Here is a 14,616-nt window from a genome sequence, read left to right as displayed (position 1 = left end):
AGTGGACAGATTCCTCTGGGATTAATCCCAACATGAGGCACAGGTAAGAACTGACAGCAATTTTGACATTGGGTAACAATATCTCTAGCTTCCTTTCTAGTTATGTTAAATCGATTATGCAATGTCTCAGCTGTAACATGAAATATTTTATGAAACTCCTTAGCCAATTCTAAATTTGAAAGGAGGGCAAATGCAATCATCTTTGTGGCTCGATCTGCCAGGTCTTTTCCACGGGACATGGGCCCCGGTAGACCGGAATGAGCCCTGATGTGTGTAATAAAAACAGGGGATCTTCTGGTAATTAAGGCAAACTGAATCTTTTGAGGGCCCACCTTGCCATAATACAGCAGTTGGCAACTGTTTAGTTTTAATGACACACAGGTCAAAGGCCTTAGTTTCATCTACACGTTTTAATTGGACATCCTGTAAAGCGTTTTCTACCACTCGCAGGGCGTGGCTTGCAGCTGGTGTTAAGGCTCTGGGTGAAGAAATATGAACATCCCCTTCCAAAATATCAAATAGGGGCTTTAATTCAGCAGAAGGAATTTTTAAAAACGGCCTAAGCCAATTTATATCACCTAATAATTTTTGAAAATCACTTAAGGTATGTAAATGATCCCTGCAAATTTCTATTTTTTGAGGAACTATTTGTTCCAGATAAATAACAGTCCCTAGAAAGGAGCCCACTTCTGAAATTTTGACTTTTTCAGTGGCAATATGCAATCCCCATTGTTGCAGGGCTTTTTGCAACAAAGGATACGCATCTTGTAACATGGCTAACTCCTCATGGCACAAGAGAATATCATCCATATAATGAATCAGCAATAAGGAAGGAAATTGCTGTCTAACTGGTTCAAGAGCCATCTGCACATACAATTGACACATGGTGGGGCTATTAGCCATGCCTTGAGGTAAGACTGTCCACTGATATCTCTGGTCTGGCTCATGGCGATTAACAGCAGGTAGGGTAAAGGCAAATCTCTGTCTGTCTCGTGGGCACAATGGAATGGAGAAAAAACAATCCTTGATGTCTATTATGATAATTCTCCATTGCTTAGGCAGGGATGAAAGCAGAGGCAAGCCTCGTTGCACTGTTCCAAATAATCGCATCTCTGCATTAATAGCCCTCAGGTCATGGAGAAGCCTCCACTTTCCTGATTTCTTTTTTATAACAAAAATGGGTGTATTCCAGGGGGAAGTAGATGGTTCCAAATGACCAAGCTGTACCTGTTCTTTAACCAGCCTTGTAGCGGCTTCTAGCTTTTCAGAGGAAAGGGGCCATTGAGGAACCCATACGGCTTCCTCTGTGAGCCAAGATATGGGCATGGAACCCTCAATGGCAGTTAATGAAAACCCAGGCCTTGTTTCGCCTGTATTATTTTCCTGTGAAATCGGGTGCAATCTCCCTTGTTCCTGTTTTCCAAGGTCTCTTCCTTCCTTATAACCCATCCTTTTTATTATATCAATTGCCTGTTGAGAGTATTCGTTGCCCAATGCTAATCCTAAATCCTGCAAAATATCTCTTCCCCAGAGATTGACAGGAGAGGAAGAACATATGGTATGAAACTTCCTGTTTGACCTTCCGGTGCTTGCCACCTCAAAGAACGTGAACTAACTGCAGGGCTGGCCTCATATCCCAACCCTTGTAAGGAGTGGGATGATTGTGTAACAGGCCATGCCTTAGGACACCAGGTAGAAGAAAAAATGCTTTAATCAGCCCCGGTGTCCAAAATACCAGTAAAACCTTTGCCTTCTATCTGTAATTGTAAGGTAGATCTGGTCTTAAGATCATCTACCAAATGAGCAAAATCTGTTCCTGTGGAACCGAGTCCTCTTGTGCCCCTTGGTGTTTCGGTAGATGGGAAACACTCATGAAGACTTGGGAGGAAGACTAATTGAGCAATCCTATCTCTAGGGGAAATAGAAAATATACCTTGGGGGCAGGAACAAAGCACCTGGAACTGTCCCGTAAAATCCTGATCTAAAATTCCAGGATGGACCATAAGTCCTTTTAAAGTGAGAGAGGAGCGACCCAGAATAAGACCGACACTTCCTTCAGGCAGGGGACCTTCAAACTCCACTGGGACAGGTTGCACCCCCATGTGTGGCATTAATAAGAATTGGGAGGTGGAACGGAGGTCCAGGCCTGCTGATCCTCTGGTTGCTCTATAGCTGGATAAGCCCTCCTGTTGTCTGTTTGTGTCCCATTTTTTCTGGGGCCCTGGGACTTGGGGCCCTGAAATCCGTTTTTTGGAATATTTTCGTTCCTCTCATCAGGGGGGTTCTCATGCTGGATAAGCTTTCCCTGAATATCTCTAATTGAACAGCATTCATTAGCCCAGTGATTGCCTTTTTTTACACTTAGGCAAAGCCCAGGAACTTTCTTTTGCACAGACACATGACAATCTCTCTTAAAATGACCCATTTTGCCACAATTAAAACAAACTTTATTGTTTTCAGAACTTGGGCGTTTATTGCTCTGTAATATAGCTGCCGCCAGCCCGGTGTTGGTAAGCGGGCCTCCGAGTCCTCGGCAAACCTTTATCCAATCTGTCAGTCCTTTGTTCCTTCTGGGGATAATGACTGCCTTGCATTCTGGTGAAGCATTTTCATACACCAGCTGTTCTATCATTGGCCGGACCCTTTCCGGGTCTCCAAATATCCTGCCTGCTGCATCCGTCATTCTGGCCACAAATTCTGGGAATGACTCCTGAGGACCCTGGATAATTTTTGTTAAATGGCCCTCAGTCCGGTCCCACCCTTCTTTGAAAGGGCCTTCCATGCTTTAATGGCAGCAGCAGATATTTGGCCATACGCTCCCCAATCATAATCTGTCTGTTGCTGGACATGCGGACCTTGTCCTGTTAGTAGCTCAAATGTCCAGCGTCGTTGATTGTCTTCTGTATTGGCATTAGCCCTAGCTTGGGATTGACAGGCATCATACCATAGGGCTTTCCATTCCAAATATACTCCCATATTAGGGAGGGCAGCTTTCACTACAGTCTGCCAATCATTTGGGGTCATTGCTGTAGAGCCTAGCCTCTCAAGCTGCATAATTGTGAAATTAGCATCCACCCCGTACTTATTAACTGACTCTGCCAGTTCCTTGACTAGAGGGTAATCTACAGGCACGTGGACATGGCCTCCCTCCACATCTTCAAATACTGGAAAAGTCTGAATAATCTTGTGTCTATCTTCTGTTGAAAAGAAGGAATCAGGACAGTGCCTCCCGGTGTAGGATGGGGGAGCACTGGAGACAACGGGAGCGGCCGATTGAGAAAGTACGCCCTTCCTGTTCCTCATACAACCTTGCTTTTGATACAATAGTGATGGCCGCTCATCCGGATGGTATCGTTTTTCCTCATAATAGGCTGCTTCCTCCTCCAAATCCTCTTTGCCAGAGGGATATAGCTGCTCAAATCCCAGGGTGTTCTTCCCCTGACCTCTCTCTTCTGTGGCTTTAACGTCCACAGAAGGGTCTTTTTTCTTAGAGATGTCCCTATATCTATCCATTGGGGCCCCTAACCTCATCTCACGTCCTGATTCTGGCATGTTGTCTTGCATCCCCCCATCCTTAACCTTTTGCTACTCCTTTTTCTCCCGAGGCAGCCCTTGAATTTGCACGAGACCAAAAAAAGGAAAGCTATGGCGGCTATCACAGCAGAGAAGGCCATAAGGGTAGCCGAAATGAGAAATGGGATAAGTCGAGATCGAACATGTCTTTCAGGACAAACCTTAATGTTGCAGTTCTGAATTCCTCCCCGCTAACGGGGCCCCTCCTTACCCAGCACTGTTCCCGGGTTTCGGCACCAGATGTTGGGAGCCGTGTGAGCGTTTCGCCGGCAGAAACGCACGCGACCACAGGAATTCTTCCACAACAAAACCTTTATTAGTCACGCGATGAAAGGAGAGGAGAGAGAGAGCCCCCGATGTGGCGCTATTTATATAAGCCCGGGTCGCACCTGAGTGACGTGTGAATACCCTGATTGGCTGCTCACTCTTACCCAGCGTGCCTACGCAATTCTTAGCATGCTTACGTAATCTTTAGCGTGCTTACGCAATCTACGCATGCGCCCTGGAGGTTTACAGTTTTGAGGGCGAGATGTCATCGCCACCTAGTGGCGTCTGAGTCTCGGCTCTCCACAGTTATGCCTTGTGACTTCTCTCCTACAAAAGGGATACTTTATTTTGATATTGCAAAAAAGGTTTTTAAAAAAAATGTTTAAATGTTTAAGGCTATAATAAAATGTTTAAAGTTTATCAGGCATTTGGGTATGACAATGATTTTGGGTATTTATTTTTTCAATTTTACTAAATGAAACCCTGCCGTATTGTTTGTACTAATTGAGAAAATTGCAGTTTTTAGAATGTATCTTATGGAGAGCTGTTTGTTAAGCTGCTTTATGTAAAAACGTTTCCACCCTGTTCTTTACCTTGAGACAAAGAAAAGAGGAAGTTTCACCAAGTTCCTTAAAATTTGTTCTAAGTTCCTTACAGTTTATGTGACCTTGGACCATCTTGTCTGCTACAGGGAAGTTATTTTAAAAAGAATTTGGCAGTCTCAGAACTCCTCTTTGCATTAATGAAATTTGTTTTTGCTTTGCCTTTCAAAAGCAAATCGTAGACACTGGGCTCCAGCAGGATCATGTTAGGATGAAAAGGATTTTGATGAGAATTTTTATCTTGTCTGAAAGGCAAGAAAGTAAGCATGTCTGGTTAAGCCAGAAAAAGGAAGCTAGAAACCTAAAGGTATATAGACCGTTGCAAAAGGTTAATAAATGTATGTAACCCGAGGACAAAAACTGTATTGTTATAATTCATTTAAAAAGGCTGGCGATTCCTCATTGCAAAATGTTTTCTTATGCTCTTTTAAGGGGAAAAAATTCTGGCTAATAGGTTTGGTATGGCTAAAATAATTTATACATTTTAAGATTGTTTTGTACTGTTCTGTTATGCAGTTGGTTCTAAAACATATTTGAGCTCCATATATAGCCAAAGATGACCCTGAACTTTTGGTTGTGGAGGATTGTACACGTGGCTAGCCGCCATGATCGTTCAGGGATAGAGAGTGTGTGGAGCTGTAATTTTGCCGCCATATTTGTTCGGGGCTTACAGCTGAGTTCAGTTACACGTGGCCAGCCACCATGCTGGTCCGAAGATAAAGAGGGTAAAGCCATGAATTTACGATCATTTTTTTAGGTCTGAGGTATGTTCAGTCATCTGATTAGTGCTAAATGCCAAGCATTTACTGTTCAATTTCAATACAAGTGGTAGGAGCAGCAAGATTTACTAGCCTCTCTATAAACTGTACCTGATTAAAAGGTTTGCTTTAATTTTAGTTCAGAAAAGAACAGATTTAAAGTTTTGCTAACAACTATAGTTGGTTAAGATGTTGAGCTATACCTAGTGTCTTTGTCTAGTTTTTTTTAAGGTTAAGCCTAGGATGGGTAACTAAAGTTGCCTTTATAAATCTATTTAAAATATAGTTCTAGGTAGCATTCTCTTTTATAGGACATAGTTTAGAACAGATGTTAAAAACAGTAACTCAGATAAGCTGGCCCTCAAGCTTGTCAGAGATCTAATAAATATGGTATTTTAACATATGTAAGCTTATTATGACAAAGTCCAACCTGCTGATGCATCTTTTCAAGTGTCTAGCATATCTGTGCAAATAACAGAGTTACCTGCAGTATTGGCTGTGTTTTAAAGTTTTAATAAACAGTCTTTAAACATTTTTATAGATAGTGCCTATGTAGCTTAGTCTTTGCCTAGGTTAGAGACTGCAAATTAAATTTAGACATCTTCTCCTGCTAAAATTATTCTTACAAATTCAAAATTTGATACAAAAAATCCTTTTCCTTTTACATTGGACATTTGCAAGCTCATTCTAACCTTCCAGGACCTTTAACTAAGGTAATTATAAAGCTGACTTGTTTAAACAAGTGTCATCCTTGTGTTGTCCTTTGCCTGCTTCCCATCCTGGGGTCAATCCCTGTGGCCTTGTACCTAGTGTTATTTGGCAAGTGGATGTTACACATATTCCTAAATTTGGTAATTTAAAATATGTTCATGCTTTTGTTGACACTTATAGTGGTTTTATATTTTCCACACCCTAAACTGGTAAAGCTTGAAAAAATGTTATTGCTCATTCGTTGTCAGCAATTGCTATATTAAAACTTCCAACACAATGTAAAACAGATAATAGCCCTGGCTATGTTGGAAATATGTTTTCAAAATTTTAAGAGTGGGCCCCTAGAGACATAAGCCTCAGGTTGTTAGGGGATGAGGCACAGGAAAGTTCAGGGGTTGCCATCTTGGCTACTCATAATTGGATGAGGGATTAGGTAGCTGACTTTCAGGTCTGGTCAGTCCTGGCCAGACACCTGAGGAATATCTGATCTTTAATTCACGTTCAGAATCTCCTGCTAGTGGGGATGTGGCTACAGCCAAAGATGGAAGAGCAATTAGCTTCAACCTGTGTCTTCTCTGAGAAGCGAGCCTGAGAAAAGGTCAGGGGCTCTTCAGGAGAAAAATTGAGTCCATTTGGGTTGATTGCTAGGTGATGTTATCTATCAAGCATAGATCTGGTCATTCTTTGCAGAGTAGAGGTCTTTGCTTGCTCACTTCCCTATCTCTGCTGAGCAGAAGACCAGGGTCCCGGGTGGTTACATTCTTCCGTTCTCTGGAAAAGTAATGTGAGGCTTTTATTAACACTTTAATTAACAAGGGCCTGAAACTCGAAAATATGGACATTCAGCTGTGGAATGTTTATGGCATATGGATACAGAAAGTCAGTTTGCTACTGTCCTATGAAAAGATCCTTTTGACAACAAATGGCATGGTCCAGGTCCTGTCCTGATATGGGGCAGAAAAGCAGCTTGCATCAATTCTAAAGAGATAGATGCAGCCAGATGGTTGCCAGAATGATTAGATAGATAATAATAATAACACTCATCAGTCCAGGGTAAAAGAATTACCCTGAGACCATATTCCTTTTATATCTCTTTACAGAAATGATGGAAGAAAAACAACTGTTTCCATGGACTGTGATCCTTTGCCTCCAGCTGATATATGTTCATGGTAGACTTAAGCAGCACCGCTTATCTTATTAATAATTCTTTCAATAGGACCAGTTCTCTTCAACAAAATTACAGCTTTTATTAAACAGCAGATTGAGGCCCTAAAGGTACACACCATCCAGGTGCACTATCAAAGGCTTGAGATGGTCAGCCAAGACTATGAATACGCCTAATGCTAATCATCCCAGTGAGCTGAACCAGTTAGCCAGTGATGGGTAAAAGAATCCACCATGCTCTTCTGCCCCCCCTTTTTGCCACCTAAAACAGGAGCTCAGCCAATTGCTGCTGATGTATTCAATGAAGAGCTTAGCAAGGGTTGAAGACCTCAGATTCCCACCTAAGACAGGCACGGTTCCCTTGGGATTATGGCCTTGTAAAAGTAAAATAAAGGGGGACCTTCTGGCACCTTGCTGCCCCCTAAATTTTGGCATCTGGCATGACCGGACTACTGCCCGGATACAATAGTGCTTTCATGGCTGACCTGGAGCTTTCGATAAGATCATCTTCCTGAAATACCTTAAATCCTAATCTCCCTCAGGGCTTCCTAAGTAACTCTTCTGAGGAACTTTCCAAATTACCATTATTAACACATCTAGGTGGGCCATCCTGTGATTTCTAGTCACTTAGTAACCCTGCCTATAATGAATGTTGGATCTGTTTTTCTCCTAATCCACCATTCTATGAGGGGATAGCCATGATAAATAGCACCCAGAGGGAGTCAGCCTTACAGTCACACAGGTGTCTGGGATTGGAAAGTGCCTGTTGGGACCTTCTATGCTTCCCCTGGTGGCTTTACAAGAAATTTGCAATATTACTCTTGTAAATTCAAGCTTTATATGTATTGCTGCACCTAATGGCATTTATTTTGTCTGCTCCACTGGTCTTACTCCTAATCTTGTAAGCTCTACCATTCTATGAAGGGATAGCCATGATGAGTGACCCTGTCCCCACCAATGAAACTGCTGACTTACTTTGGCATGCTCCCCCTGAGGGAGGCCTTACCCTTAGTTCGGTTTCGGGATTCAGCTACAGCCTTGTTGGGCCCAACATGCTCCCCCCGCGACCATTACAATCGGTCTGTAATCAGACAATTGTTGTCAATCAAACATTTTCTTATACAAAAGCCCCAAATAATACTTACCTTGCTTGCGCCACGGGATTTATTACCTATATAATTAATAAGGCTTTTATAGATAGTAAAGACTATTGTGTTGTTGTTGTTATTCTTCCCCGATTTTTTTGTCCATGACCCTGATAATTTTTTATTTTTCTATGATAATGGCATACCTATAAAAAAAAAAGAGAGCCCCTAACTGCTGTTACCCTTATGGTACTTCTGGGTTTGAGTACCGCAGGAGCTGGAACTGGTATTGCCTCTATGGTCACCTCTCAACAACATTTCTCCCAGCTCTAATTGACTATCGACAAAGACTTGAGTGAACTCCGAGAGGGAGTTCAAAATCTTAAAGATTCTGTGGCTTCCCTTTCCGAAGTAGTTCTTCAAAACCGGCGAGGCCTTGACTTAGTTTTTCTAAAAGAGGGAGGCCTTTGTGCCGCCCTTAAAGAGGAATGCTGTTTTTATTCTGATAAGACTGGATTGGTACAAAACAGCTTAGATAAGGTAAAAAAGAGCCTAGAAGAACGCAAAAAGGCTTGAGAACAACAAGAATCCTGGTATCAAAATTGGTTCACCACCTCTCCTTGGCTTTCCACCCTCCTTCCCAGTCTCTTGGGCCCCCTCATGGTCCTATTCTTGCTCCTCTCTTTTGGCCCTTGGGCCTTTAATCATCTCACGAACTTTGTTAAGAACAAGGTAAGCTCTGCAATCAAGCCCATTGGAGTCCACTACCATCCCCTGGCTGGGGAAGAAGAATCTGCCATAGAGCTTCCACCTGATGCCCCAGCTTCCCGCCCCCTCGATTTCTCCACCCTAATATCCCCTGGCCCAAGATGGAAGTTCTGGGGCCACTCTCCCAACTAGATATGGACCCTTTACAATTCTCACAATTGGCTGACCAATTTTGTTAAAATTAATTCAAACATATTTAACAAATGTCTTGTACCTCTTAACTCGGGGTTGGCCCTCATTCTTTCTGAGGAGAGTTAATGAGTTACAGTTTCACAAACTGTGCAGTCTGGTAAGTCAGTGACGGTTGTGTGCAAGTCAGTGTTCGCTCACCTAAGACAGGACAGCCTCGCAAGAAGAGGAGGTTGTTCCAATGACGGGTAACGGCCAAGCATTGCCTTCCACCAGGCTCAGACCCCGTTTGTGCCCCTGATCATAATGAGGACTTATGCCCTCCATACTTGTTGATATGCACTGTCTATGGCCCTAGCACTCTGAGGGTTTTGTCCCATTGCACCAGAAGTGGCATAGACTGTCGACAATGGTTTTGACTTCCTGCTTTGGAGACCGCGGCCTTCAAAACTTGCTTGTGTGGATAACCCCTAGTAGCCAATATAAATTGGCTCTTCCAAAATGCCTTTTTTATGCTCATTGAGAATCCTAAAGGGCCCCCTCATTTTAAAGATATAAAAAGGGAGGAGATGTTGGGAACTAAGCCCTGGGACCCTCACTAAGAGCCTGGCCCGCCAGATAAGCAACGGAGGTCAGCAGACCATAGTTTCTTACAACCCATTGTTCCCAAAACTGTTTGCTTTGGGACACATCCATGACCACAGATGTTATCTTTGGACCTTGTAACTCTTTAACCCACCTTCTTAGTCTTGGGAACTTCCCACCTCCCCACCAAGGGCCTTGGTATTTTTCCACTACTACTCCCCTTTACTCGCCCCTCTTCCCCACCCTGCCAGAGCCGTGCTTTAAAAGAAATACCAAAGCTCAATAAAGCTGACACTTGACTGGCAACCGCCTGCTTGTGTCCTTTCTCTCTCCCACCCATCTTTTTCAGGATTGACCCCCTTCGCTCCCACGAATAACTAGGTCCCGCAGGTCGGGGCAGAAACCCAGTTGATATGGAGGTAAATCAATAACATGTAAGAGTAAAATTATGTTTTTTCAACCTAAGATAGGGTAACATAAAAGTTCCATTGGAGACCATGGCTGCTGAACTAGCCATGTCAACCAAGGCAACTCTGCTCATAGAGGGTTGGCAAATCTAGTGTAGTATAACACCAACTGTGAAATTATATCTTGCCTTTAAGTTCACAAGTTACCCTCAGAGATTTTTCTGTGTTTCAGCCAAACTATCCCAGGAATTGTCTGGTTTCCTTCTCCTTTTACTTCTCTTAAATATGCAATACCCCACTGAACCCTAGACCCTGCCAGTCTATTATATCCATAAGAATGGGAAGGTACATTTAGTGAGTACACCAGTAACAGCTCAGTTCAAAGTAACAAACTAGGAAATTTCAGATCCAAGAACACAGAAGCATACTACCTTGTCATTCGATACATTCTCCTTAATGCCACTTCATTTTGAATCTTCCCTTCTTAGCAAGCTCTCAAAATAAATAGACATTAAAGTTTCATTTCTGACCAGACATTGTCACAGAGGTAAACATGAGTAAAGGTGCAGGCTCTTGATAAAAGGATGAGATAAACGCTTCTTGGGTTTCCAAAAAAAAAAAAAAAAAAAAAAGTCAAATGTGCACAGCATCAGAGATACTGGACATTGAAGAAAATTTGTTTACTCATCTTCATGGAAACCTCAAAACTGTCTCAGGTGTTGATTGGCTGAAAGGGAGAATGATGTCATGACACAGTTGAGAGCCCATAAGAGTTTCAGAAGCCAGTTATTAAAAGTCCAAGTCGACAGACTGATTGAGAGACACTACATACTTCAATCTGGGCAGCTGAAAGCACCCAACCCAACTATGACAGGTCGGGTATCCAAGACTTTAGTTCAGGAAAACTGTCACATATTTCTTTCAAGTAGTTATTAATAAAGTCACCTGTCCTTGACATGTGACATTTACATTATCACAGATTTCATTATTATTTATGAAATGGATAGATATGTCTTCAGTCAGTGAATTACTTACCGGGAAAACATAACTGACCAAGAAAACTCTTTAAACAAAAAGCATTTAATTGGCAGCTGGCTTATATTTTTACAGAGCCTATTCACGATGTCGCATCAGCAGGCAAACAACTTGTTGTAGTCCTTCAGCAGAACTGAGAGCTTTTAATACAGATCCACAAATGGCAGGTAGAGAGAGGGAGACTAAGAGAGACAGAGAGAGAAAAGAGATAGACATTTTCAGAAAAAGAGTGACTCAGACTGACAGAAGCATATATATAAATGAAAGAGACATAGAGACAGAGACTCTATTATGTCTGGTCACTTTAATTTACTTATCAACCTCAAAGCACATTCTCCTATAATATAACTACAATAGGAAATATATTATTAGCAAGGACAAATGTGTGGGGATCTATGTGTGGTTTAAGTTTTATTAATGATTTTTTTACATATATTGGTTCTTCTTGTATTTTTGGGCATAGATGTTCAGGATTGTGATGTCTTCCTGGTGGAATTTTCCCCCAAAGACTATGGAGTGTCCTGGTCCATCTCTTTTTGTTAATTTTGGTTGAAAATATATTTTATCAGATATTAGAATGGCAACTTCTTCTTGATTCTTGGATCCATTTGCTTGAAAGCATCCTTCAGTTCTTTACTATCAAGTAATGTCTATCTTTGTTACTTAGATGTGTTTCTTGAATGCAACAGATTGCTGGGTCTTGTTTAAGCATCCATTTTGTTCGTCTGTGTCTTTTTATTGGTGAATTGAGTCCATTAATGTTGAGAGAGATTAATGACCAGTGGCTGTTAGATACTTCAATTTTGATGTTGGATATGGTAGTAACTTTGTGTGCTTGTTTGCTTTTTGTTTCACTGTAGTGATGTTTATTATTTCCTGTCTTTTCTTGAAAGTAGCTAGTTTTCTTGGCTTGAAATATCCTCCTAGTGTCTTTAGTAATGCTTTAACTTTGTGTAGGTATTGTTAAAATTTGTTTTTGTCATTGAATATCTTGTTGTTTCCATCTATCTATGAGGACTGAGAGTTGTGCTGGGTATAATAGCCTGGGCTGATATATCTGTTCTCTTAGGGACTGCATGATATTCTTCCAGGACTTTCTGGCTTTCATAGTCTCTGTTGAGAAATCAGATGTGATTTTGTTGGGTTTGCCATTATATGTTACTTGGCCTTTTTCCCTTGCAGCTTTTACTATTTTTTTCTTTGTTTTGCATACTTACTGTTTTGATTATTACATGATGGAAGATTTTCTTTTTTGCACTAATTTATTGGGTGTTCTGTAAAGGTTTTGTATTCTCATTGATGTCTCCTTTTAAGTTGGGAAAATTTTCTTCAATAATTTTTTTGGAAATATTTTCTGGAAGTTGAGGGGAGAAGACAAGATGGGCACCAAGAGAACAGGGCATCTGAGGAGCAGTACAACATTTCCTGTACAGCAGTCAAGAGACTGAACTCTGGGCCCTAAAACAGTGATCATGTTTCCCATGTGAGAGGAAACCCCCATGGCATGGGAATCAGTTGTGACCACTTTCAGGTCACCCAGGCAGAACCTGGAAGAGATCCTGTGTCTCGCAGGCACCAGGTCCCCAGACCAGAGCCACATACCTGCGTGTCCTAATCACATTCCCAGGCTGATTGGTGGGCACAAAAAACACCATAAACCTGGAGTCCCTTTCATGAGAAAATCCATAGGGAAGGAAGGAAACGGTTCTGACTTGGGTCACCTAGTCTTTCCCTGGAAAATGTCTCTCAGACCAGCGGGTCTGAGCCACCATCACTGAGCTGTGCTCCAGACACAGGCACAGTTTCTGTGCTCCAACCATATGGCACAGACTGAGCTGTGTGCCCCAGGGCAAAAAAGAGACTGGGAGTCCCTTTTGCAAGAGAATCCACAGGGAATAAAGGAAATGGTACTTACTTAAATCACCCAATCCTTTCCTGAAAAAATTCTCACAGATTGGTGGGTCTCAGCCACTATCACTAAACTGGGCTCCAGCAGCAAGCATAAACAGTTGCTGCACACCAGCTCTCCAACTGTGTGCCCCAGGGCAACAAAGACTGGGAGTCACTATCAGAGAAAACCTTACAGGGAACTAAGCAAAGAGGACAGACTTAGGCCACCCAGTATATTCCTGGAATCAGTCCCACAGACCAGTACAACTCAGGGTCCTGCTGTGCACCAGATAGCCTGCTATTACAAGGAAAGTGGTTCCCACCCACCACAGATTACTGCTTGCAACTGGGTCACAGAGCCCCAATCTCAGACCTACAAAAGCCCAGGATCCCCGAGATCAAAGCCCAGATACGGCTTGAAGAGGCAACTAGATAATCCTAACAAAAGTGACCAAACATGGGACACACAGGTCAGAGCAGCAGATCATTAAATTTACAACAAGAAACCCAGAAGCAGGGCAGCTGTCTTCAGTACTTCCCTGGGTGAGAGGGGAACCCTCTCAACTAAAAAAGACCACAGTTACCACTCAGGACTCTATCCCTGAGGGGAGCAGCAGCAACACCTGAAAAATGCCAGCCACCCAGTGACTATACCCAAAAAGCTGAGAAGACCACCTTCAAGAAAAACCAGCTTTCTGCCAAGGGGATTCTCTCCACCACAAGATCCCCAGGAACCAAAAGAAACTAACCCCAAACACCTAAGAGCCCAATGGGTAGAGGCCAGCATAAAAGCTCAACCAACAAAAGAGAGAGTAATATGCCATCTCCATAATCCAGGTATCCAGGGGCAAGTAGCCCTGGTTACCCGAGCATAACTGAAATCCAAAAAGATAACCTAATATCTATGCTCATGAAGATGATAACAGAGGAAACAAATAAAATACGTAAATATTTAGAGGAAGATAAACTCAAACAAATATGGCCATCCATAAAGAAATAGAGGAAGTTACAGCCAAACAGTTTGTGACCTTTAGAAAGGAAATGCTTAAATCACTGAATGAAATAAAAGAAACAGAGGTTTGTTCAAACAAACAGCTGAAAGAATTAATGGAAAAGCAGGAATATACAGGCAGACAGGTGAAGGAAATAAAAAAAAATGCCTCAAGATCTGAAGATAGAATTGGAAAAATTAAAGGAAACACCAAAGGTAGAAATTGCAGAAAGAAAGAAGTTGGGGAAGAAAACAAGAAATACAGAAGTTAGAATAAGCAATAGATTACAAGAAATGGAAGAAAGAATCTCAGGTGTGGATGATACAATGGAAGAATTTGAGGTATCTGTCAAAGAAAATGTTAAATCTAAAAAATTTCTGACACAGAACATCTAAAAAATTCAAGACAACACAAAACGACAAAACCTGAGAATAATAGGAATAGAGGAAAAAGGAGATTCTCTGCACCAAGGCCCAGAAAATATTTTCAACAAAATCATTGAAGAAAATTTTTCCAACTTAAAGGAGAGGCCAATAAGAATATAAGAGTCCTACATAAGAGCCAATAAATTAGACCAGAAAAGAAAATCCTCCCCACCACATAATAATCAAAAGAGTAAGCATACAGAAAAAACAAAAGATACTAAAAGA

This window comes from Meriones unguiculatus, assembly GCF_030254825.1.
Source record: "Meriones unguiculatus strain TT.TT164.6M chromosome Y unlocalized genomic scaffold, Bangor_MerUng_6.1 ChrY_unordered_Scaffold_42, whole genome shotgun sequence".
Classification (NCBI taxonomy): Eukaryota; Metazoa; Chordata; class Mammalia; order Rodentia; family Muridae; genus Meriones; species Meriones unguiculatus.
The sequence above is the reverse complement of the archived record's forward strand: the minus strand, read 5'-3'. Positions refer to the sequence as shown.